Below are 20,682 nucleotides of genomic sequence, written 5' to 3'. Positions count from 1 at the left end.
ATGAGCAACATGAGGAAACGATGGAAAAGTCAATATACCTCTCTCACGGGTCGTTTACTACAGGTTCTGATGCCAGTCAGTTGCGGTTGCGCACGTCGCACCACACCTCTCCCATGTGTCGACCTTCATTCTTGATTACAGCTATGTCAGCTCGAACCTCTCCGCCACACGTCCACCAAAGGTGAAAGATTTTTATACCAACCTTCTGCGGGCTGTTCCCCATAACGTGGTGGAAAACAAGTACCCTACGGTTCACTGGCCAAGTGTGTGGAAAACGATACACCACAACTTTCTGTCATCCACGGTGCGTTCGAAGTGGTATCAGATTGCCAACAAAAAATATGCCACACGACAGCGACTTCACACTATTGGACTGGCAGACTCCCCTTATTGCCCAGATTGTCACCTTTTGGATACCGATGAACATCGTTTTACTTGCGCATCATCGTCCGGAGTTTGGCGACTAACACAGAAGATATCAACTTGTTACCTCCGGGTCACACCTGATATGATTGACCCTCAGACCCTACTCTGTCCCGATGAAACTTACTTTCCGGCTGCAAAATATCATGCGCATACACGGTTCAAAGGACTTACCGTCGCCTACATCTTTAGCGACGGAGAGAAAGAGCAGCTTGATTACTGGTCGTTCCTACAAAATGCTCACAATGCCCTCGAACGCACACCGAAATACCGTACGCTCTTCGCAAATTATTTACGCAGCGTTTTCGTTAACCCCCCACACTCAGCTGGGGAGTGCCAAGCTGCGGTTAATGTTCTGTGCCGCATCACACTAACGGCTGAACGTTCTGCCTTGTCAGCCATGAGCGAAGGAAGAGACAAGCTGCTGCAAGGATGCTGTTTTCCTTGAGGCACTAGCGAAATAGAATGCCTCCGTTGCAAATGCCCTTCAAAGGCGCTATTGGAGATATCAGATAACGATGGCGAGGCTCCAAGTGGAACCAGTTACATTATTGAAAAACCTTTTTATTGGAATTACATCAGTGATTTATATTTTAATTTTTTGATTACTCTTTTATGCCACCTTTGTTGTTGTACCACTTACTTGTAACACTTAGTTACTAGAATTCTCATTTGTCCACGTTCCCTAAATGTAATCATGTATAAAAAAAATAAAAAAAAGTGGCAAAGGATAGCCCTAACCTTGATTTCCCATATTTCCCCTGGTATATAGGCTGCTCTCTGGGTTGGGTTTACTCGGGAGACAACGCCTGAAGTGGATCAGATTTTTTGTTATAGGATGAAAAGTGGCGGTGGCACTTAGGTTTTTTTTAGTTCCATTTTACTAAGGGGCTTTTTAAGGGAAAAAACCGGTCAAAAAAAAGCGGTTCTAGGCGCTCAGTCCGGAACCGCGCGACTGCTACGGTCTCAGTTTCGAGTCCTGCCTCGGGCATGGATGTGTGTGATGTCCTTAGGTTAATTAGGTTTAAGTAGTTCTAAGTTCTAGGGGACTGATGACCACAGACGTTAAGTCCCAAAGTGCTCAGAGCCATTTGAACCATTTTCTTTAACTTTCTGAAACGACTTCCTGACACTTAAATATATACTCGATGTTAACAAATCTCTCTTCCCCACAAACGCTTTCCTTGCTATTGTCAGTCTACATTTTGTAACCTCTCTACTTCGACCACCATCAGCTATTTTGCTCCCCAAATAGCAAGACTCCTTTACTAATTTAAGTGTCTCATTTCCTAATCTAATTCCCTCAGCATCTCCCGACTTATTTCGACTACATTCCATTATCCTACACTCCTGGAAATAGAAAAAAGAACACATTGACACCGGTGTGTCAGACCCACCATACTTGCTCCGGACACTGCGAGAGGGCTGTACAAACAATGATCACACGCACGGCACAGCGGACACACCAGGAACCGCGGTGTTGGCCGTCGAATGGCGCTAGCTGCGCAGCATTTGTGCACCGCCGCCGTCAGTGTCAGCCAGTTTGCCGTGGCATACGGAGCTCCATCGCAGTCTTTAACACTGGTAGCATGCCGCGACAGCGTGGACGTGAACCGTATGTGCAGTTGACGGACTTTGAGCGAGGGCGTATAGTGGGCATGCGGGAGGCCGGGTGGACGTACCGCCGAATTGCTCAACACGTGGGGCGTGAGGTCTCCACAGTACATCGATGTTGTCGCCAGTGGTCGGCGGAAGGTGCACGTTCCCGTCGACCTGGGACCGGACCGCAGCGTCGCACGGATGCACGCCAAGACCGTAGGATCTTACGCAGTGCTGTAGGGGACCGCACCGCCACTTCCCAGCAAATTAGGGACACTGTTGCTCCTGGGGTATCGGCGAGGACCATTCGCAACCGTCTCCATGAAGCTGGGTTACGGTCCCGCACACCATTAGGCCGTCTTCCGCTCACGCCCCAACATCGTGCAGCCCGCCTCCAGTGGTGTCGCGACAGGCGTGAATGGAGGGACGAATGGAGACGTGTCGTCTTCAGCGATGAGAGTCGCTTCTGCCTTGGTGCCAATGATGGTCGTATACGTGTTTGGCGCCGTGCAGGTGAGCGCCACAATCAGGACTGCATACGACCGAGGCACACAGGGCCAACACCCGGCATCATGGTGTGGGGAGCGATCTCCTACACTGGCCCTACACCCCTGGTGATCCTCGAGGGGACACTGAATAGTGCACGGTACATCCAAACCGTCATCGAACCCATCGTTCTACCATTCCTAGACCGGCAAGGGAACTTGCTGTTCCAACAGGACAATGCACGTCCGCATGTATCCCGTGCCACCCAACGTGCTCCAGAAGGTGTAAGTCAACTACCCTGGCCAGCAAGATCTCCGGATCTGTCCCCCATTGAGCATGTTTGGGACTGGATGAAGCGTCGTCTCACGCGGTCTGCACGTCCAGCACGAACGCTGGTCCAACTGAGGCGCCAAGTGGAAATGGCATGGCAAGCCGTTCCACAGGACTGCATCCAGCATCTCTACGATCGTCTCCATGGGAGAATAGCAGCCTGCATTGCTGCGAAAGGTGGATATACACTGTACTAGTGCCGACATTGTGCATGCTCTGTTGCCTGTGTCTATGTGCCTGTGGTTCTGTCAGTGTGATCATGTGATGTATCTGACCCCAGGAATGTGTCAATAAAGTTTCCCCTTCCTGGGACAATGAATTCACGGTGTTCTTATTTCAATTTCCAGGAGTGTAGTTTTGCTTTTGTTGATGTTCATCACATATAATCCTTTCAAGACACTGTCCATTCCGTTCAACTACTCTTCCACGTCCTTCGCTGTGTCTGACAGAATTACAATATCATCGGCGAACCTCACAGTTTTTATTTCTTCTCCACGGAATTAATACCTACTCCGATTTTTTTTCCTTTACTGCTTGCTCAATATAGATTTTGAATAGCATCGGAGAGAGGCTAAAACCCTGTCTCACTCCCTTTCCAGCCACTGCTTCCCTTTAATGTCAATCAACTCTTTCAACTGCCATCTGGTTTCTGTACAAATTGTAAATAGCCTTTCGCTCCCTGTATTTTACCCCTGCCACCTTTAAAATTTGAAAGCGAGTTTTCCAGTCAACATTGTCGAAAGCTTTCTCTAAGTCTACAAATGCTAGAAACGTAGGTTTGCCTTTCCTTAATCTATTTCCTAAGATAAGTCGTAGGGTCAGTATTGCCTCTTGTGTTCCAACATTTCTGCGGAATCCAAACTGATCTTCCCCGAGGTCGGCTTCTACCAGTTTTTCCATTTGTCTGTAAAGAATTCGCGTTAGTATTTGGCAGCTGTGACTTATTAAACTGATAGTTCGGTAATTTTCACATCTGTCAACACCTGATTTCTTTGGGATTGGAATTATTATATTCTTCTTGAAGTCTGAGGGAATTTCGGCTGTCTCATACATCTTGCTCACCAGATGGTAGAGTTTGGTTAAGACTGGCTCTCCCAAGACCGTCAGTAGTTCTAATGGAATGTTGTCTACTCCCGGGGCCTTGTTCCGACTTAGGTCTTTCAGTGCTCTGTCAAACTCTTCACGCAGTATCATATCTCCCATTTCACCTTATTTACATCCTCTTGCATTTCCAGTTGCTGACCTGTCCTTCCTAATGTTCCTTTGGCCAGGCAGAAGTTTCTTCTTCGCTGCTCAAATGTTAGCTAAATTGCCACTACCACTCACAGAACCTCTGTCCAAAAAGTAAAGTACATGGGTACACCACACACAGACATTCACATAATCTCTCTAACAGAAGAGACAAGGAATGGAAAGTGGAAAACACAGAATTGTAGTATGGAACGTAATAAACAAATCGGAAAAGTATACATGCGACTGCATACATACTTAGTATACCTACAGATGTATGAAATACAAGATATAAATTGAGAAATGACAATATTTGTCAGCTAAAATACCACTGTGGCTACCTCATGACACACTCTGCTCTTCATTCTTCTTGCAAACTACCGATTTAATGACCAGTACGGGCTCTAATATCAGAAAGTCTGAAGGCTGTCATCAGAATCAGTGAAACGACACACTTTGAGACGTTTCACTTCTATTGTCCCTTTGATTGCTCTGAGGGAACATTCAAATATTATGTGATGCTGTGATTGCTGCTCTTCACAGCTTTCAGAATCAAGGAAGGACTTCCACCGCCATTGGTACGGCAATGCTCCACCTCTTCACTAAGCCCTATTGGTCGTTCCCAGGGAGTTCTCGTTAGTTGGTGATGAATCATTCAAGACTGCTCATGTCATTGCTAGTTCCAGGCTTCTTGTATGTTGAAGTTACTGTCACGTATGTTGACTGCTGTCCGTCTCAATGGTTTTCTGGACTTCACTATCTGAGATTTTAATTATGTGATTGCTGTATGAATTAGTATATATGTTTCTTCTAATTATTTTTTATTATTCGTGGTTACATCTTCAGCAAGGATTGTGATATACTTATGTATGGTGGTTGAATACTACGAAAGGCCGATATCCAGTACATTGTGTGGGACGAATTCGCTCTATGAAGAGGCATATTGCTACTAAGAGCTGTGTGTCAAGTGTTTTAGTGTGAGTATTGTTTAACCAGTTGTAACAGCAGTATTCTGCGACTTAGTATGAAAGAGTTATAACTTTTGAGAGCTATTTCAGTGGCATCGCACGTCGTTCAAAAAGTATGTTGTCCCGAGTTTTGATCTTAGCTGCCACATTCCAAAGAGGAATTTTAAATAGCAAAGACCTGGCTACGATTACACCTACATATTTTGGAGTACTGCTATGTTTGACAGTCTGACCTGTTCTTTATTCCGTAGCTAGGGTCTGATAGTAGTTTTGTATCAGCTTCCCTAAAGCTTTAATCCTGAGCGATCAGAATATTATCAAAAGCGTAAATGAATTTCTGGATTTCGTTTCTGGAAAGTCGTATGTGTTGAAGTGATCACTATAGGAAAAAATCTACTAATACCAGTATTACTCGCCTCTGTTTTGATCACAACCGAGGTAGAACCTTGTTACACGTCAGTCAGGGGAATGCAAATGACGTAGTAGAACGTAGAAACTGGTTGCCAAATAAAATGGTTTTGGAAACAAGACGGTTGAAAGGTGTTCAATTTGACATCCTTTATCACGCAGTCTGCTGACGTGATCAATGACGTGTGTCCTAACCAGATTCCTCCACAGTCAGCATCTTACAATAATTCTCCAGACAGGATAGTTAACAATCACAATCCAATCCGGTTTAAAAGCAAGATAGAATTTGTTTTCCAGGCAATCAGATGCCAACGTAAGGACGATAAAACCAACCTTCAACACCTACAGCAGATTTACTGATGCACTGAAAAGCGCAGTACAACGATGCATACCAAGGGGTTACCGTAAAGAATACATTTTTGGCTGGAAGGGTGACAGGGAAAGCCTTCTCAAGGAATTCGAAGACAGTGGTGATCCTGCTTCTGCATCCGACCTTCTAGAATAACAAAATGATGACAGACAAAACAGATGGAAAGAAACAGTAGCTTCTTTGAATCAAAATCCCTCCATCAATAAGGTCTGGATTCTAAACGGGAAGTTGAATATAGTAAACACAGCCAGACAAAAATATAGCATGAGTTTGGATGATATAGTCAGTTAAAAAATCTGCACTTCCAGGTAGCAAGAGACTGCTCTTTCGATGTGTTTACAAATCGAAAGAGCAGTCTGAATAATCATGAAAGTAAAGAAACATTCGGCTACACAAACATCTGATGTTTCGATACCATTTCTATTGGAAAAAACTGTAGAAACTCTAAAGCAAGTGACATCTAGAAGGGCAGGTATTGATGGTATTTACTCTGAGATTGTGTTGCATTGTTGTCCTGCAACTAAAAATAAGTGATTCAAATGGCTCTGATCACTATGGGACTTAACATCTGAGGTCATCAGTCCCCTAGAACTTAGAACTACTTAAACCTAACTAACCTATTCGGAGGTCATCAGTCCCCTAGAACTTAGAACTACTTAAATCTAACTAACCTATGGACATCACACACATCCATGCCTGAGGCAGGATTCAAACCTGCGATCGTAGCGGTCGCGCGGTTCCAGACTGAAGTGTCTAGAACCGCTTGGCCACAACGGCAAGCCTGCCCTGCAACCATCCAATGGCTGATCACCTTCTTTTGAAACATCAGGCAATCTGCGACGTCTCTTCAAGACAATAAATAGAGGAAATATAGAAAAGTCCAAAGAAGAACAGTGCGTTTCGTCACAGCCACATTTAGTAAGCCGAAGGTGTGTTGGAAATGCTCAGCAAACTTTAGTGGCAGGCACTGCAAGTCAGGCGTTCAGATCACGGCGTGGTTTACTGCCCAGATTCCGAGAGCGAACGTTTCAAGCTGAATTCGGAATATCTTTTGCTTCCTTCTACGAATATCTCGCAAAGAATCGGTGTGGGTAAAATTGCAGAGATTCGAGCTGACCCAGAGGCTTATCAGCACTCGTTCTTCCCTCGATCCACTCGCCTCTGGAACAGGAAGATACTAAGTGGCAGTGATGGACAAAGTACCAGTCGCCACACTCCATAATCTGGCTTGCGGAATATAGGTTTGGATGTAGATTCCTTTATTCTCATCAAAAACAGAACGCCAATTACTGATCCCGAGGTGTTAGTTTCTTTGTGTCAGTAATGGCAGAAGCTTTTGATTTATCTTGTCACATGACGGCCCTACTCAGTTGACGTCTTCCTATACAGCCAAAAAATAGAAGAGTTCTAGAATCGACCGAAAACTATTTTCGGCCATGTACGATACGAACGTCCATTTCCTTCCGTTTTTTTAATGCGCACTTTCCTTCGATTACTGATTTTTCTATACATATTCGCCCACGTTCCCCTGATATTGTTGCAGTTCATTTTCAACAGAGATTTTCTGTAAAGAGCTAGAAAAAGATAGCGCTTTCACGTTAGTGAAATGACTCCAAAACATCTCTTCAGTTAAACTTCTTACGGACGGCTGTATTCCACTGCTTCAGTGAGGCCAAATTGATCTCCAAGAGTGCGGTAGTGTGCTGCAAATTTCACTTAGGTCTGTGAATTATCTGTTGAAATTAAGTCGCAAAGCGTTCTCACTTCTCTGCGTGTAATATTCCAATCAGCTGTTTCCTTTTACGTGGAGTTTTCAGGGGTGGAATGGAGTTCATTTCCGAAGATTATATTATTCTAAATATACGCTAATCACCCCTGTTAACGAATGAGGATTCCTCTCAAAGGCCGTGCATTCATAATTACAGAAGCACCAGCTAGTCATGTCACTGTGCGCAGTAATTAACGGCTTTCAGTAAGCGGTAAAACGTTTCATTAAAAATTGTTAATTATCGTCCCCTGATTTGCATTTTTGGATATTCACCGGCGGCTGATGGATGTGGCGGATGTGGAATGCAGGAATTAAGCTTCAGCGCTACTGGTATCTGGATAATTCAAATCGCCCGGTATCAAGTGTGAAGACTAATTCCTCTACTGTAGTGCCACAACCAGACATTTATCAACCGAAACGTGCAGGGAGGTAAAACTGTGCTTTAATTGTGACTCTTCAGAAGTGTGTGAATTAGTAACACGTTTCCGAATTTGGATACTGTTCCATGTCCGAGTTGTTATCTGCACTGTGCAATCAGCGTCGAAAATTTTGGATGCGACTGACGTACACTGATCAGTCAGAAAATTATGACCATCTGCCTAATAGCCGATTTCTTCAAACTTGGCACGGATGACAGCGGCGTCGCGTCGTGACATGGAAACTATGAGGCCTTGGTAGGTCGCTGGAAGGTGCTGGAATACCGTCAGCACACACGTCACCTAATTCCCCTAAATTCGGGGGACGGGGTGATGACCTCTGATGCCACGTAGGATCACATCCCAGGTGTGTTCCATCGGGTGCCGAACTGGCTTATGGGGAGGGGGGACTGCACATTAATCGGAACTCGAAATTATGTTCCTCGAGTGACTCTGTTAGACTCCTGGCCCTGTGACATGGGGCATAGTCTTGGTGAAAAATGCCACTTCCACTGGGAAAAATTATCGTCATGAAAGGGTAATCGTGGTCTCCCACCAGTGTGCGATACTCACTGGATGACATGGTGCCTTTCACGAGTTCCAGTGGGTCCGTGGATGCCCTCGTGGATGTTCTCCAGATTCGCACCCTCCCGTAGACGTAATGAAGAAGGTATCGGGCTTCATCAGACCATCCAACGCTCTTCCACTGTGACAACGTCCAGTGTCGATGGTCACGCGCCCATTTCAGACGTAGTTGCCGATGTCGTGGTGTTAACATTGACGCATAAATGGGTCATCAACTGCGGAGGTCCATCTTTAGGACTGTTCGGTGCACTTTGTGTTCAGGCACATTCGCTCTGTGCCCAGCATTCAAATGCGATTTTTTAGTTCCCCACAGTTCGCAACCTGTCCCGTTATATCAGACTGCCCAGCCTACGACGTCCAACATCGTTAATGAGGGATGACCTCTCAACCCCACGACATCTGGACATGGCTTCATTTTGGGTACACGAGGGGTTGAAGATACTCACCACGGAATTCCTCGAACACCTGAGAATACGTACAGCTTCCGAAGTGCTGGTGCCGAGCTTCGGGGCCATCACAATCTGGCCCCCGTGAAACTCAGATAGATCAAACGACTTCTCGATTCCACACACGGACAGAACGCTAACTGACTAAAAGTCATTCTTGTCCTGGTGGCGCTGCTATCGCTAGGAGGGGTTTATATCGATAGCAGGTCTGTGGTCATAATGTTCTGACTAATCAGAATATGAACAAGGGATTAATACCTTTGAGAACAATCAGAAAGCTGAAAATAACCTACGCCAATTAACTAAACAAAGACTGTTTTCTGCCTCGTTTCACCATTTTATTACTTGTGTTACATTTTCAAGTGTATTAGTGATTCCCAAATATGATAATGCACAGATAAAAATGATTACAAGGCAAATATAATCATGTCAACTTCTTTAGGTATTGATCCATGGCATAATGTACAATTGCGTGAATGACCATGTTTCAACAAATTACATATACTATTATACAATTCAGCAAGTACACAACATTGACAGGACTAAAGTTATATATCACTCACGAACTTTTTAACTAAGACGGACTGGGGCCCAAAGTTTTGCAACTATCCTGGGTTTGGGATCTCACCTTAAAGAGGTGAATAACTTAATTGGGTTTGCCCGTTTAACAAAAGGTGTGGGGATATACATATCTGTCTTTTAATTTTAAAAATTCCTAATTGGTTGAGTTTGGTCCCCTTTTCCCTTTTAACGTCCTTTACGTCTATTGTGTATTTGCGGTTATTGTAATGTTCTACAAACGCTGGTTCTGGCTTCTTCAATCTGTAACTTCTGTTGTGTTCTTATTGACTTTATCACTTCCACTGTCCTCACATGTCTGTTTGTCTGTACATCGTACCCTGTGACTTTCAGAAACTTTATTAGGAAATCTACAGGAGTAATTGAGTCCAGCTCTGCGCACTTTTGGTATCGAACTGAGCAATTAATCCACACCTTCCTCCCCTTAACCAGTTCTCATGCTAAAAGTTTTGTGACTCCTGGAGTTTACTTATAACCTCCTGGGGATAATCTATCCTGTGAAACACACCACTACCCCCCACCCCACTCTCCCTTCCTCCTTCGCCGCCACTCTGGAATACCTCCAAACCTACCCAGCGTCTCCCTCGCCAACACTTTTGATAATCAAATTAAGTGACTAATTAATTAAATTGATCAATCAATTACCCTTCACCCTCTGGTAAACTACGAGCCTATCGGAGGGTCCCTCCACCTCTCACCCCACCCCCCACCCCACCCCCCTTGTTTGTAGGATATAAGAATTGGCTATAAATTTAGATATTAGTGGTAAACTCCAACGCTAATTGCATGTATTGCAGACGATATAATAATAATAATAATAATAATAATAATAACAATAATAGTAATCTCAATCATTATTTATGAAAATTCCATTTGTGTATCTCTGGTATGAAAGGATGTGGGGTACTGTATTTCATCACCTATTGAATACTGGTGCCGTCCTACTATAACGTCACAATGAAAGATGTCTGTCCCATAATATTGGCACAGTCTAACAACCCTCCTCCAATGGTGGCAAATTCAAATTCTTTGCTTTGGCTTCTAAGTGTGGGAGTTCGGGAGGAATAGTTGCCATTGCTCGAGCACTAGAGACTAGCTCTACCCAGTCTCATCAGTAACTGCAGGCTGTAGACAGGAGTTTTCACTATTAGTCCAACAGTAGAGAGTTGCTCCAGCGAATCTAGGCATTAGTTCTATGTGGGAAGTATGGGTACCAATAACAGGATAGCAGGCAATTGCTGAAATAAAGGGAAATAGCCTCCGGCTGATCTACAAGTGAATAGCTGCTGGAAATGACATTTGGATGGGGTAATAGCATTACATCAGACACCCAATGGTCCAGTGCGGCTATAAATCCCTTCCCCACGGAGAGGGTCCCTGAAACAACGGCACAGGGGAATGAAACACACTTATGTCTATTTATGAGTCGATATTGGCATCCTATCCAATAGAGACATAAGAAATACGCCATACGTCTTTTTTCGCAAGTGTAGTCCCTGAGCCGTGCTTGGCTCATGTTCCCGCTATCGTGTGTTTTACACCCTGTTTTTAAAGTACTTGCACCGCACTACGCTAATTTAAATTACTGGTGTCACTGATTTGCTGCATTTCCTGACCGTGAGCGGCGCTAGCAGCGCGTATCGGTATACCCCCTCTCGTAGTATCTTTGCTCGACTGCTATTGCTTCCCGGTCGTTGTCTACCGTGTAAGTCAGTTTGGGTCACGAGTTCGGGCGGCCAGTCAGTTGGAACGCGTGTGGAGTGCAGTCCGGACCTGCCAGTCGGGGAGTTTTAATGCGGCACTAGTGCAGTCGGGTTAGAGATTTTGAGGTCTGCGTCGACATGGCACGCCCGACCTTTGTCGCCGCGCATCATTTTAGCCGGGCCACGGTCTTGCTGGATCGTCGGTCGGTCGTCCTACCGGACGACGCGTTTTGGCACGCCGATCGTTCATGAGTCATCTGTGTGTGCGTGTCCGTGTGCGCACCGACTCCCGATTTGTCTTCGTTCGTGCTTAAGTATCGTTCACGTTTTCGTGCAGTGTTTGTCTGGTTGTGTAGTTGGCGTTATTTCCACAGACTACTATATTAGGTCTTGTCGGCATTCTGAGGGTAGTCGGTCGGTTGGTGCGAACCAGGGAAGTTATCTCCGTGCGGCGCAGTAGGCTGGGTCCGCTCCCAGTCCCTGCGCAGTGTCGGAGTGTGTGTGGAGCTGTCCGATCGCTACGAGCTTCGTATCTCACCGACCCAGGACGTCAAACTTCTGTGGTGTTTTAAGTACTCAAGCCACGTGCATTCACATTGTGTGGCTCGTTTCGGTGGTTCGCTGTTGGGGAGGTTTTCCTGTGAGCAACAAATGGTTCAAATGGCTCTGAGCACTATAGGACTTAACTGCTGTGGTCATCAGTCCCCTAGAACTTAGAACCACTTAAACCTAACTAACCAAGGCCATCACACACATCCATGCCCGAGGCAGGATTCGACCGGCGACCGTAGCGGCCACGCGGCTCCAGACTGTAACGCCTAGAACCGCACGGCCACTCCGGCTGGCGGTGAGCAACACCGAGTCTTTGTATTGCTTGAAATTTAGCCGCCATGCTGTGGAATTAACTATATTGACTGACTAAAAGTCGAGTGCACCATCGAAATTTCTGCCTTGTGGCCGTTAGTGTTCCGGTTACCTGCCCTGGCCGCTAACGTAATTTCAGGTAGTGTCCTTTCCTCACCTTTTAGTAGCTGTCCAACACGGTGTGTAGTTTTGACAGCTTAATATATATTCTTATTTTAATTGTGGATATTTACGACCGTAACATTTTGTGTTTGAGTTCTTATGTACCGATTGGTGGCATGCGAGTCGTTTCGTCGGTCGGTACGTGACTGTCCCTTGGTTGGGTTACAGACGGATCAGGTGTAGTTCGGGGAGGGCTGACCGACCCTCTGGACAATAGATTACCGTTGTCTCTACTATCTCTCTCTCACAGGTGTTTAATTGTCTGTTTATAATCTATTATGGCCAATGATTTGAGAAATTCTTGGTTTTGCGGTGTTTTATGTAAATCAAAGGCCTTCAGCCGCGTATAAGTAAGTTTGAATTTCCGACATGTGGATATTTGCTGAAAGGTTATCATCGTTTTCTTTTCCTTTAGTGCGCTTTTAACCTCTTGAAAGTTAAGGCTTATCGTTATATTTTTTTTAGTATTGGAAAATTAACTGTGGGCCTTCAACCGCTTGGATCCTTATTCTTAAAATTACACTTCAAGCAAAAACATTGGGGCCTTCTGCCTTTGAAATGTTATGGTAATTTATTTTAAAATCATGAAAAATTTATTGTGGGCCTTCAGCCGTTTGTATTGCATCTTGTTTATGTTTGTCTATCCACTTTTGCCTTGAGGTTTTCAGCCTAGCTGTGACACATATTTTTTATTGTTTTATTTGTAATTTCAACTGCGTGTCTTCAGTTACTTGAAATTTGCCTTGTTGATTTTCAAGATTTCTTATTTGGAGGCCTTCAGCCGTGAAAGAATTGGTGTTTGAAACTCGTAGTTCTAAAAGTTCGGCTATGTGCCGGTTTGGTTGTAAATGTGTTCATAAATTATAATTTTGAAGTGAAACTCACCGCCACATTATTTGGCTCTTTCCACAATCCAAATCACCTGTTCCGCCCAGCGGGTTTAGAGGGCGTCTCAGCACCCATAATCTTACCTGAGAATGGCGTCACAAGACGAAAAATCTGAAGAGTGGCCTACAGTCTAGTCCAGTACCGTCTATCAAGTGTACTGTGTACCTGAAGAGCAGACTAAACGAACCCTAACCAGTCAGCACAGGCTAAGCAGTGGGTTCCAGTAACTGAACATAGTGCTATGCGAAACAACCAGACCTAGCTTGGGCGAAAATTGCATCCCCGGCATTGTCTTTCTCCGTTTCAAGAAATCCACTTTACCCAGAATCGGAATGTTCTTGCCAATAACTTTCTAATGTCTAACTCAGAGTGTCAATTCCTCCCTTTTATATTTTCAAGACAGAAAAATGAGGTCATACACACACATTCGCTTAGCTAAATTATCGTTACTTGTGAAAAATCTGTAAAACAGTATGGCATAGGCTGTATCTCCGCTAAGAATTTTCTCATCAGTAGTAAAACCTTTTCTTATCAACTTCATATAAGTTACATCCTTCGTCACGGGTTTAGAACATTAAACTAATTTTCGGCTCATGATGGAGTGCTAAGAAGATTACAATTGTCACAGGATTTCTCCTCACATTCGATTTCTCTTAAAGACAGCCAAATGCATCGTCAACTACTAAGGCTCTTATGGCAGCCAAATATCAGGACAGAGGAATGGTAGATGTAGGGTTAATACTAGGTATCACTTTAAAAATTCGGTAATGTACATGATTTCATTAAAATGGCCATCTCCTCCTGTCTATGTGGGAGATTAAAATTTCGTAAAAAGATCTCGCTGCAACGACAAAACCCCTGATTAGCGGTCCAACTCGCGAATCATATCCGTGGTACTCGTGCTGTAGCTTCCGTCAAGCCAGCGGCACATCATTGATATCAAATTGATTGTCTAATTAAATAATCTGATCATTACATTACCTCAGCATCGTAAGTCATTTTTTTGCAGTGGCCGGATTACAATCTACAGGTAACCATTAACTGTCGTGTCTAGTGGCTTCCCAGAGACTAGATAGTCACTTCGTGTGCCACCAAAATTGTTAGTAACCATTATTAAATATAAAATTTTAGATATCTTTTTGTAATTGGAACAAAGCAGCGATCGGTATAAAATGGTAAAAATCTAATGTAAACTGTCTAGATCTTGTTTTCAGATATTTATTGATTAGCAAGGACCGAAAGCGGTTGCTAACGGATAACAGTTTGAAAACGCGATCTACACTGTTTTTATATGATTTTTATCGTCATCCAATAGCAGAAGATATCGAACGCTATTACGTTCTCTCTGTCCGTTGTCTTGTGATGCTGATGAAATTAAGTTGCTTAAGATACTGATATACTTCCCCTGAAGTGACCCTGCTGAGAGCTGCCGGTCTACATGGCGGTATAGTGTTTCACTCTTCTCTGCAGCCCCGCGACGCCTCTGCCCCATCTCCGCCGCCGCCGCAGATTTGCATGTGGACGGCTGCTACCACCAACACGGGTCGCCAACCTCTGCCCACACATCATGGCTGTATCTGTCCTGGCCGACAAGCCACCGATCACCGTGTCGGACAGCTGTTAAAGATTCAAGACTCGCAAAATTTCTCCTATTCCTTTCAAAAGAACTAGACTCTTTAATTTTCGTGTGCTAAATACCAAGATGCTGAAAATACGGTTATCCTCCTCCCACCTGCAAAATGAAATGTTGTGAGATGTGTTTTCGAAATGCGCCGGACAGGTTAACCTTGCGAAAAGTAACAAAAATCCTGTCTGCTGAGCACTCCGTCCCAAACGTGTATGAACCTACAGACCTGGGTTTACCTCAGAATACGACTCTTTTGAAGCGTTCTTGTTGGCTCCCGCCAAATTAATGGGTTAATGCTTTGGAAACTGAAATGGGAATCCCTGGAGAGTAAGCAATGGTCTTTTGGAGAGATATTATTGAGAACTGACACTTGAAGCTGACTGCAGGAGAATCGCGCTGTCACCAAGAAACATGGAGCGTAAGTATCAAGAAGATGAAAGAGGATACATTAATACTCACAAGGAGACTATCTGTATGTCTTATCTCCCTCTCATTCTAATTGTGAATGATGTAGGAAAGGTAATGACTAGTAGTGGTACAGAGTACCCTCCTCCACGCACCATATGATGGCTCGCAAAGTTTGCATACTGATGTGGATGTAAATTTAGTCTAGATATTAAGAAGTTACTTCATCCATTCATAATGCACAGAAGGATGTTGTCTTTCATTTATCGAGAAAACGAAAGATGTAATTTCTGCTGCTCATGGTCTCTACATCTACATCTACATGATTACTCTGCAATTCACATTTAAGTGCTTGGCAGAGGGTTCATCGAACCACAATCATACTATCTCTCTACCATTCCACTCCTGAACAGCGCGCGGGAAAAACCAACACCTAAACCTTTCTGTTCGAGCTCTGATTTATCTTATTTTATTTTGATGATCATTCCTACCTATGTAGGTTTGGCTCAACAAAATATTTTCGCATTCGGAAAAGAAAGTTGGTAACTGAAATTTTGTAAATAGATCTCGCCGCGACGAAAAACGTCTTTGCTTTAATGACTTCCATCCCAACTCGCGTATCATATCTGCCACACTCTCTCCCCTATTACGTGATAATACAAAACGAGCTGCCCTTTTTTGCACCCTTTCGATGTCCTCCGACAATCTCACCTGGTAAGGATCCCACACCGCGCAGCAATATTCTAAAAGAGGACGAACGAGTGTAGTGTAAGCTGTCTCTTTAGTGGACTTGTTGCATCTTGTAAGTGTCCTGCCAATGAAACGCAACCTCTCAGTAAAGATCTTCGTATTAGCCCCTCATTTTCTCATTGCAATCTTTTTTCGAAATGTGTGTGAGAGGTTGTGATATGTCCACACACAACGCTTAGAAGACGTGGTATCGAGCTCACCTCTCAACTTCCCTCTCATAAGAATATTTCTTACCTGCCATATTCTCACCAACCTTCCAGTCTTCGATATACAGCATTTGAATGCACCTGATTTCGACGACTAAGAGATATCACCCATCAAGTCAAAGATCCCTGCTAGTTCTGTCCAAGCTCCATGAAGATCCAACGGCACTATTGCATTAGTTAGAAGACTGTTTAGTCCTCCACCCATTATTAATTAGGCAGAGAGCTTTGACAGCGGGAAAGATAGCTAACTAACGTGCTGGAGGAGAGTCACACTCAAACACTACATATGTGGGGACAGCACTATGAAATTCAGAAATATGACACCTACATTTCATCGATATTGAATGATTAAGTGTAAATACCTCCCTGCACGTGTGCTGATAGCGTTTATAGTATTTCAGTGATTACTACGCTAGAAATACAACAGTGTAGTGGTGTCGGAGGTTTCGTTAATAGCATAAAGTTTCGTGAGAAATATCACATTTTTTCAAGTGGATCATGCCTCCATAGTATGAATCCTAAAGTTAGACATATCTGTAAAGCACATCTTAGAATATTTCAGTTTGCAAGTGGCATAAGAGAAGCACGTTGTTTAATATCTTGTTATTTACCCCAGTGGATTGTAAGCACCCATCCCTTCTGATAACGACAAGCCATCTTTTGAATCATTAACAGCTGTTTGGCAAGGCGAGCCGTTGTTTGTCGGCTCGGAGCGATGCAGCCCCAACGTGGGACGGGACCGAATACATTGTGGGAATGGAGAAAACAGTGAAACATCCTGCTTCCCCAATAGACCGATAGGTCTCAGGAGGATTGGTTCGGGAATGGTGTACCAATGTTCTAAGTGACTTAATTCCACCAGCATGACAATGCAACTGACAGAGAGAACGTAATTAGTGATGGACATCTTCAGCTATATGACGATGGTTAACATCCATTTTCGTAGTAGAGGAAGTGACTACCTAGCCGGTGGGAAACCACTTGGAGACACACAGAAGCATCTGTAACGCTTAACTGGCGAGTGAAATATGACTGCAGGAAAAAATTATTCACGATGCAAAGGGACTCTCACATCATTTTAAATAATTTGTCAGTCAATTAAGAATCAATGATGAACTGCCGGGCGGGTGGAAGCGAGGGCGATGGCACCTCGGGTAGGAATCGCTAGTGGGAGCGGTAATCAGGAGTTTCTTCGTTGCGGCGAGATCATTTCACGAAATTCCAGTATCCCACCTACACAGGGAGAGATCGCCATAGTAATAAAATCAGTTATGTTTTCGAGTTCATAAAGTGATACCTAGTATTAACCCTATATTTACAATTCCTCCGTGCTGATATTTGGCTACCTTCAGAGATCTCACAGGTGATGATGCATTTGGCTATCTTTAAGAGAGTGCGAAAGTGAAAAGAAATCCAGTGACTCTTTCATGAGCTAAATACACTCCTGGAAATGGAAAAAAGAACACATTGATACCGGTATGTCAGACCCACCATACTTGCTCCGGACACTGCGAGAGGGCTGTACAAGCAATGATCACACGCACGGCACTGCGGACACACCAGGAACCGCGGTGTTGGCCGTCGAATGGCGCTAGCTGCGCAGCATTTGTGCACCGCCGCCGTCAGTGTAAGCCAGTTTGCCGTGGCATACGGAGCTCCATCGCAGTCTTTAACACTGGTAGCATGCCGCGACAGCGTGGACGTGAACCGTATGTGCAGTTGACGGACTTTGAGCGAGGGCGTATAGTGGGCATGCGGGAGGCCGGGTGGACGTACCGCCGAATTGCTCAACACGTGGGGCGTGAGGTCTCCACAGTACATCGATGTTGTCGCCAGTGGTCGGCGGAAGGTGCACGTGCCCGTCGACCTGGGACCGGACCGCAGCGACGCACGGATGCACGCCAAGACCGTAGGATCCTACGCAGTGCCGTAGGGGACCGCACCGCCACTTCCCAGCAAATTAGGGACACTGCTGCTCCTGGGGTATCGGCGAGGACCATTCGCAACCGTCTCCATGAAGCTGGGCTACGGTCCCGCACACCGTTAGGCCGTCTTCCGCTCACGCCCCAACATCGTGCAGCCCGCCTCCAGTGGTGTCGCGACAGGCGTGAATGGAGGGACGAATGGAGACGTGTCGTCTTCAGCGATGAGAGTCGCTTGTGCCTTGGTGCCAATGATGGTCGTATGCATGTTTGGCGCCGTGCAGGTGAGCGCCACAATCAGGACTGCATACGACCGAGGCACACAGGGCCAACACCCGGCATCATGGTGTGGGGAGCGATCTCCTACACTGGCCGTACACCACTGGTGATCGCCGAGGGGACACTGAATAGTGCACGGTACATCCAAACCGTCATCGAACCCATCGTTCTACCATTCCTAGACCGGCAAGGGAACTTGCTGTTCCAACAGGACAATGCACGTCCGCATGTATCCCGTGCCACCCAATGTGCTCTAGAAGGTGTAAGTCAACTACCCTGGCCAGCAAGATCTCCGGATCTGTCCCCCATTGAGCATGTTTGGGACTGGATGAAGCGTCGTCTCACGCGGTCTGCATGTCCAGCACGAACGCTGGTCCAACTGAGGCGCCAGGTGGAAATGGCATGGCAAGCCGTTCCACAGGACTACATCCAGCATCTCTACGATCGTCTCCATGGGAGAATAGCAGCCTGCATTGCTGCGAAAGGTGGATATACACTGTACTAGTGCTGACATTGTGCATGCTCTGTTGCCTGTGTCTATGTGCCTGTGGTTCTGTCAGTGTGATCATGTGATGTATCTGACCCCAGGAATGTGTCAATAAAGTTTCCCCTTCCTGGGACAATGAATTCATGGTGTTCTTATTTCAATTTCCAGGAGTGTACGAGTTTAATATTCTAGTCCTGTAATGCATGAAATAACTGATACTAAGCTGTTGAGGACAGAGAGAATACTTAGAGTAAATATAACCTTTGCCCACTCTTGTACATGATATTCCCAAGTAATGATATTCCAGCGGTTTGAAAATGCGTGTTTGCTCCTATTTCTTCTGTCACCGAAGATATCTCGTATAAAAGGGACGAATTTTCGTTTCGCGTAAGAAATTAAAGGTGTGTGGACAGCAACATCCACGATTCTAGGTAAAGGGGATTTTTAAAAAGGGGTAGTTTATGTCAGGGGTGCAATTTATGTTAGAACTACAGGTCCAAGCCGTGCCTGCTTGTCTCGCATTGTACAGCCGCCAGTAGCACAAGTGGTCGTAAAGGTTCAGCTACCGGAAGCCGTGGCTTAGACTGTGCTGACTGTTCAGGTACAAAGAAAGGGTTTAGCTAGTGTGCACTTCAGGCACACAATACACTCAGGAGACGGCACAGGACTAGACTGGAGGTCTTTTGTCAGTTTTCTCGTCTTGAGATCCCATGTTAAAGTAAGATAATGAGCACCACACTTGTAAAAAATGATGTGTGATATATTTCGAATGTTTTTGTTGGTTACAATGCGACTTGCAACTCATAAATAGGTATAAGTGTGAGGCATTCCCCAATGATCTTGTCACTGAAGACCTTTATGTAGCAAGAGGGATTTATAGCCGCAGTTTGACAGCACGTCGCTTTTGTAATGTTTTTACCCACCTGCATGTCACTACCACCGTCCATTCACTTGTAGATTCGCAGGAAGATAGTCCACTGAATTTGAGTGATAGTTTGCTGTCCTCTTATTAACATCCATCCTTCGCACAGAGAAATAATGGCTAGACTGGCTGGAGCAACTCTCTGCTGTTAGACTAATAGTGAAAATAACCTCTCTACAACCTGCAGTTATTGATGAGACAGGTTAGAGCTACTCTCTAGTTCTCGATCAATTTCAAGCAGCCCTCCCCAAACCCTATGCTTCTCAGCTAGAGGAATGTGTTTGAATTTTTCGCCCACAGGAAGTGAAGGGTGACGAAAATTTCATAGTCATGAGTGAGTGGAATTCGACAGTAAGAAAAGAAACAGAAGGAAACGTAGGAGGTGAATATGGGTTGGGGCCAAGAAATGAAAGACGAAGTCGCCTGCTAAAATTTTGCACAGAGCGTAACTTAATCATAGCTAACACTTGGTTCAAGAATCATGAAAGAAGGTTGTATACATGGAAGAACCCTGGAGCTACTAGAAGGTTTTAGATCGATTATACAATAGTAAGAAAGAGATTTACGAACCAGGTTTTAAATTGTAGGATATTTTCAGGGGCAGAGTTGAACTTTGATCACAATCTATTGCTTATAAACTGTAGATGAAAACTGAAGAAACTGCAAAAAGGTGGGAATTTAAGGAGATGGGACCTGGATAAACTGAAAGAACCAGAGGTTGTACAGAGTTTCAGGGAGAGCATAAGGGAACAATTGACAGGAATGGGGGAAACAAATACAGTAGAAGAAGAATGGGTAGCTTTGAGGGATGAAATAGAGAAAGCAGCAGAGGATCAACTAGATAAAAAGACAGGGCGCT

The 20,682-nt window shown here is 44.8% G+C and overlaps 1 protein-coding gene across 1 annotated transcript in view; it reads left to right on the top strand.

Annotated features, from left to right (window-relative positions):
• LOC126485021 (protein turtle homolog B-like) overlaps positions 1–20,682 on the top strand; it is a 465,069-nt gene that overhangs the window by 298,684 nt on the left and 145,703 nt on the right. The window lies entirely within an intron of this gene.

Source organism: Schistocerca serialis, chromosome 6 (genome assembly GCF_023864345.2).
Source record: "Schistocerca serialis cubense isolate TAMUIC-IGC-003099 chromosome 6, iqSchSeri2.2, whole genome shotgun sequence".
Taxonomy (NCBI): domain Eukaryota; kingdom Metazoa; phylum Arthropoda; class Insecta; order Orthoptera; family Acrididae; genus Schistocerca; species Schistocerca serialis.
Note: the sequence above shows the minus strand (reverse complement) of the source record. Positions and strands in the feature narration are given on the sequence as shown.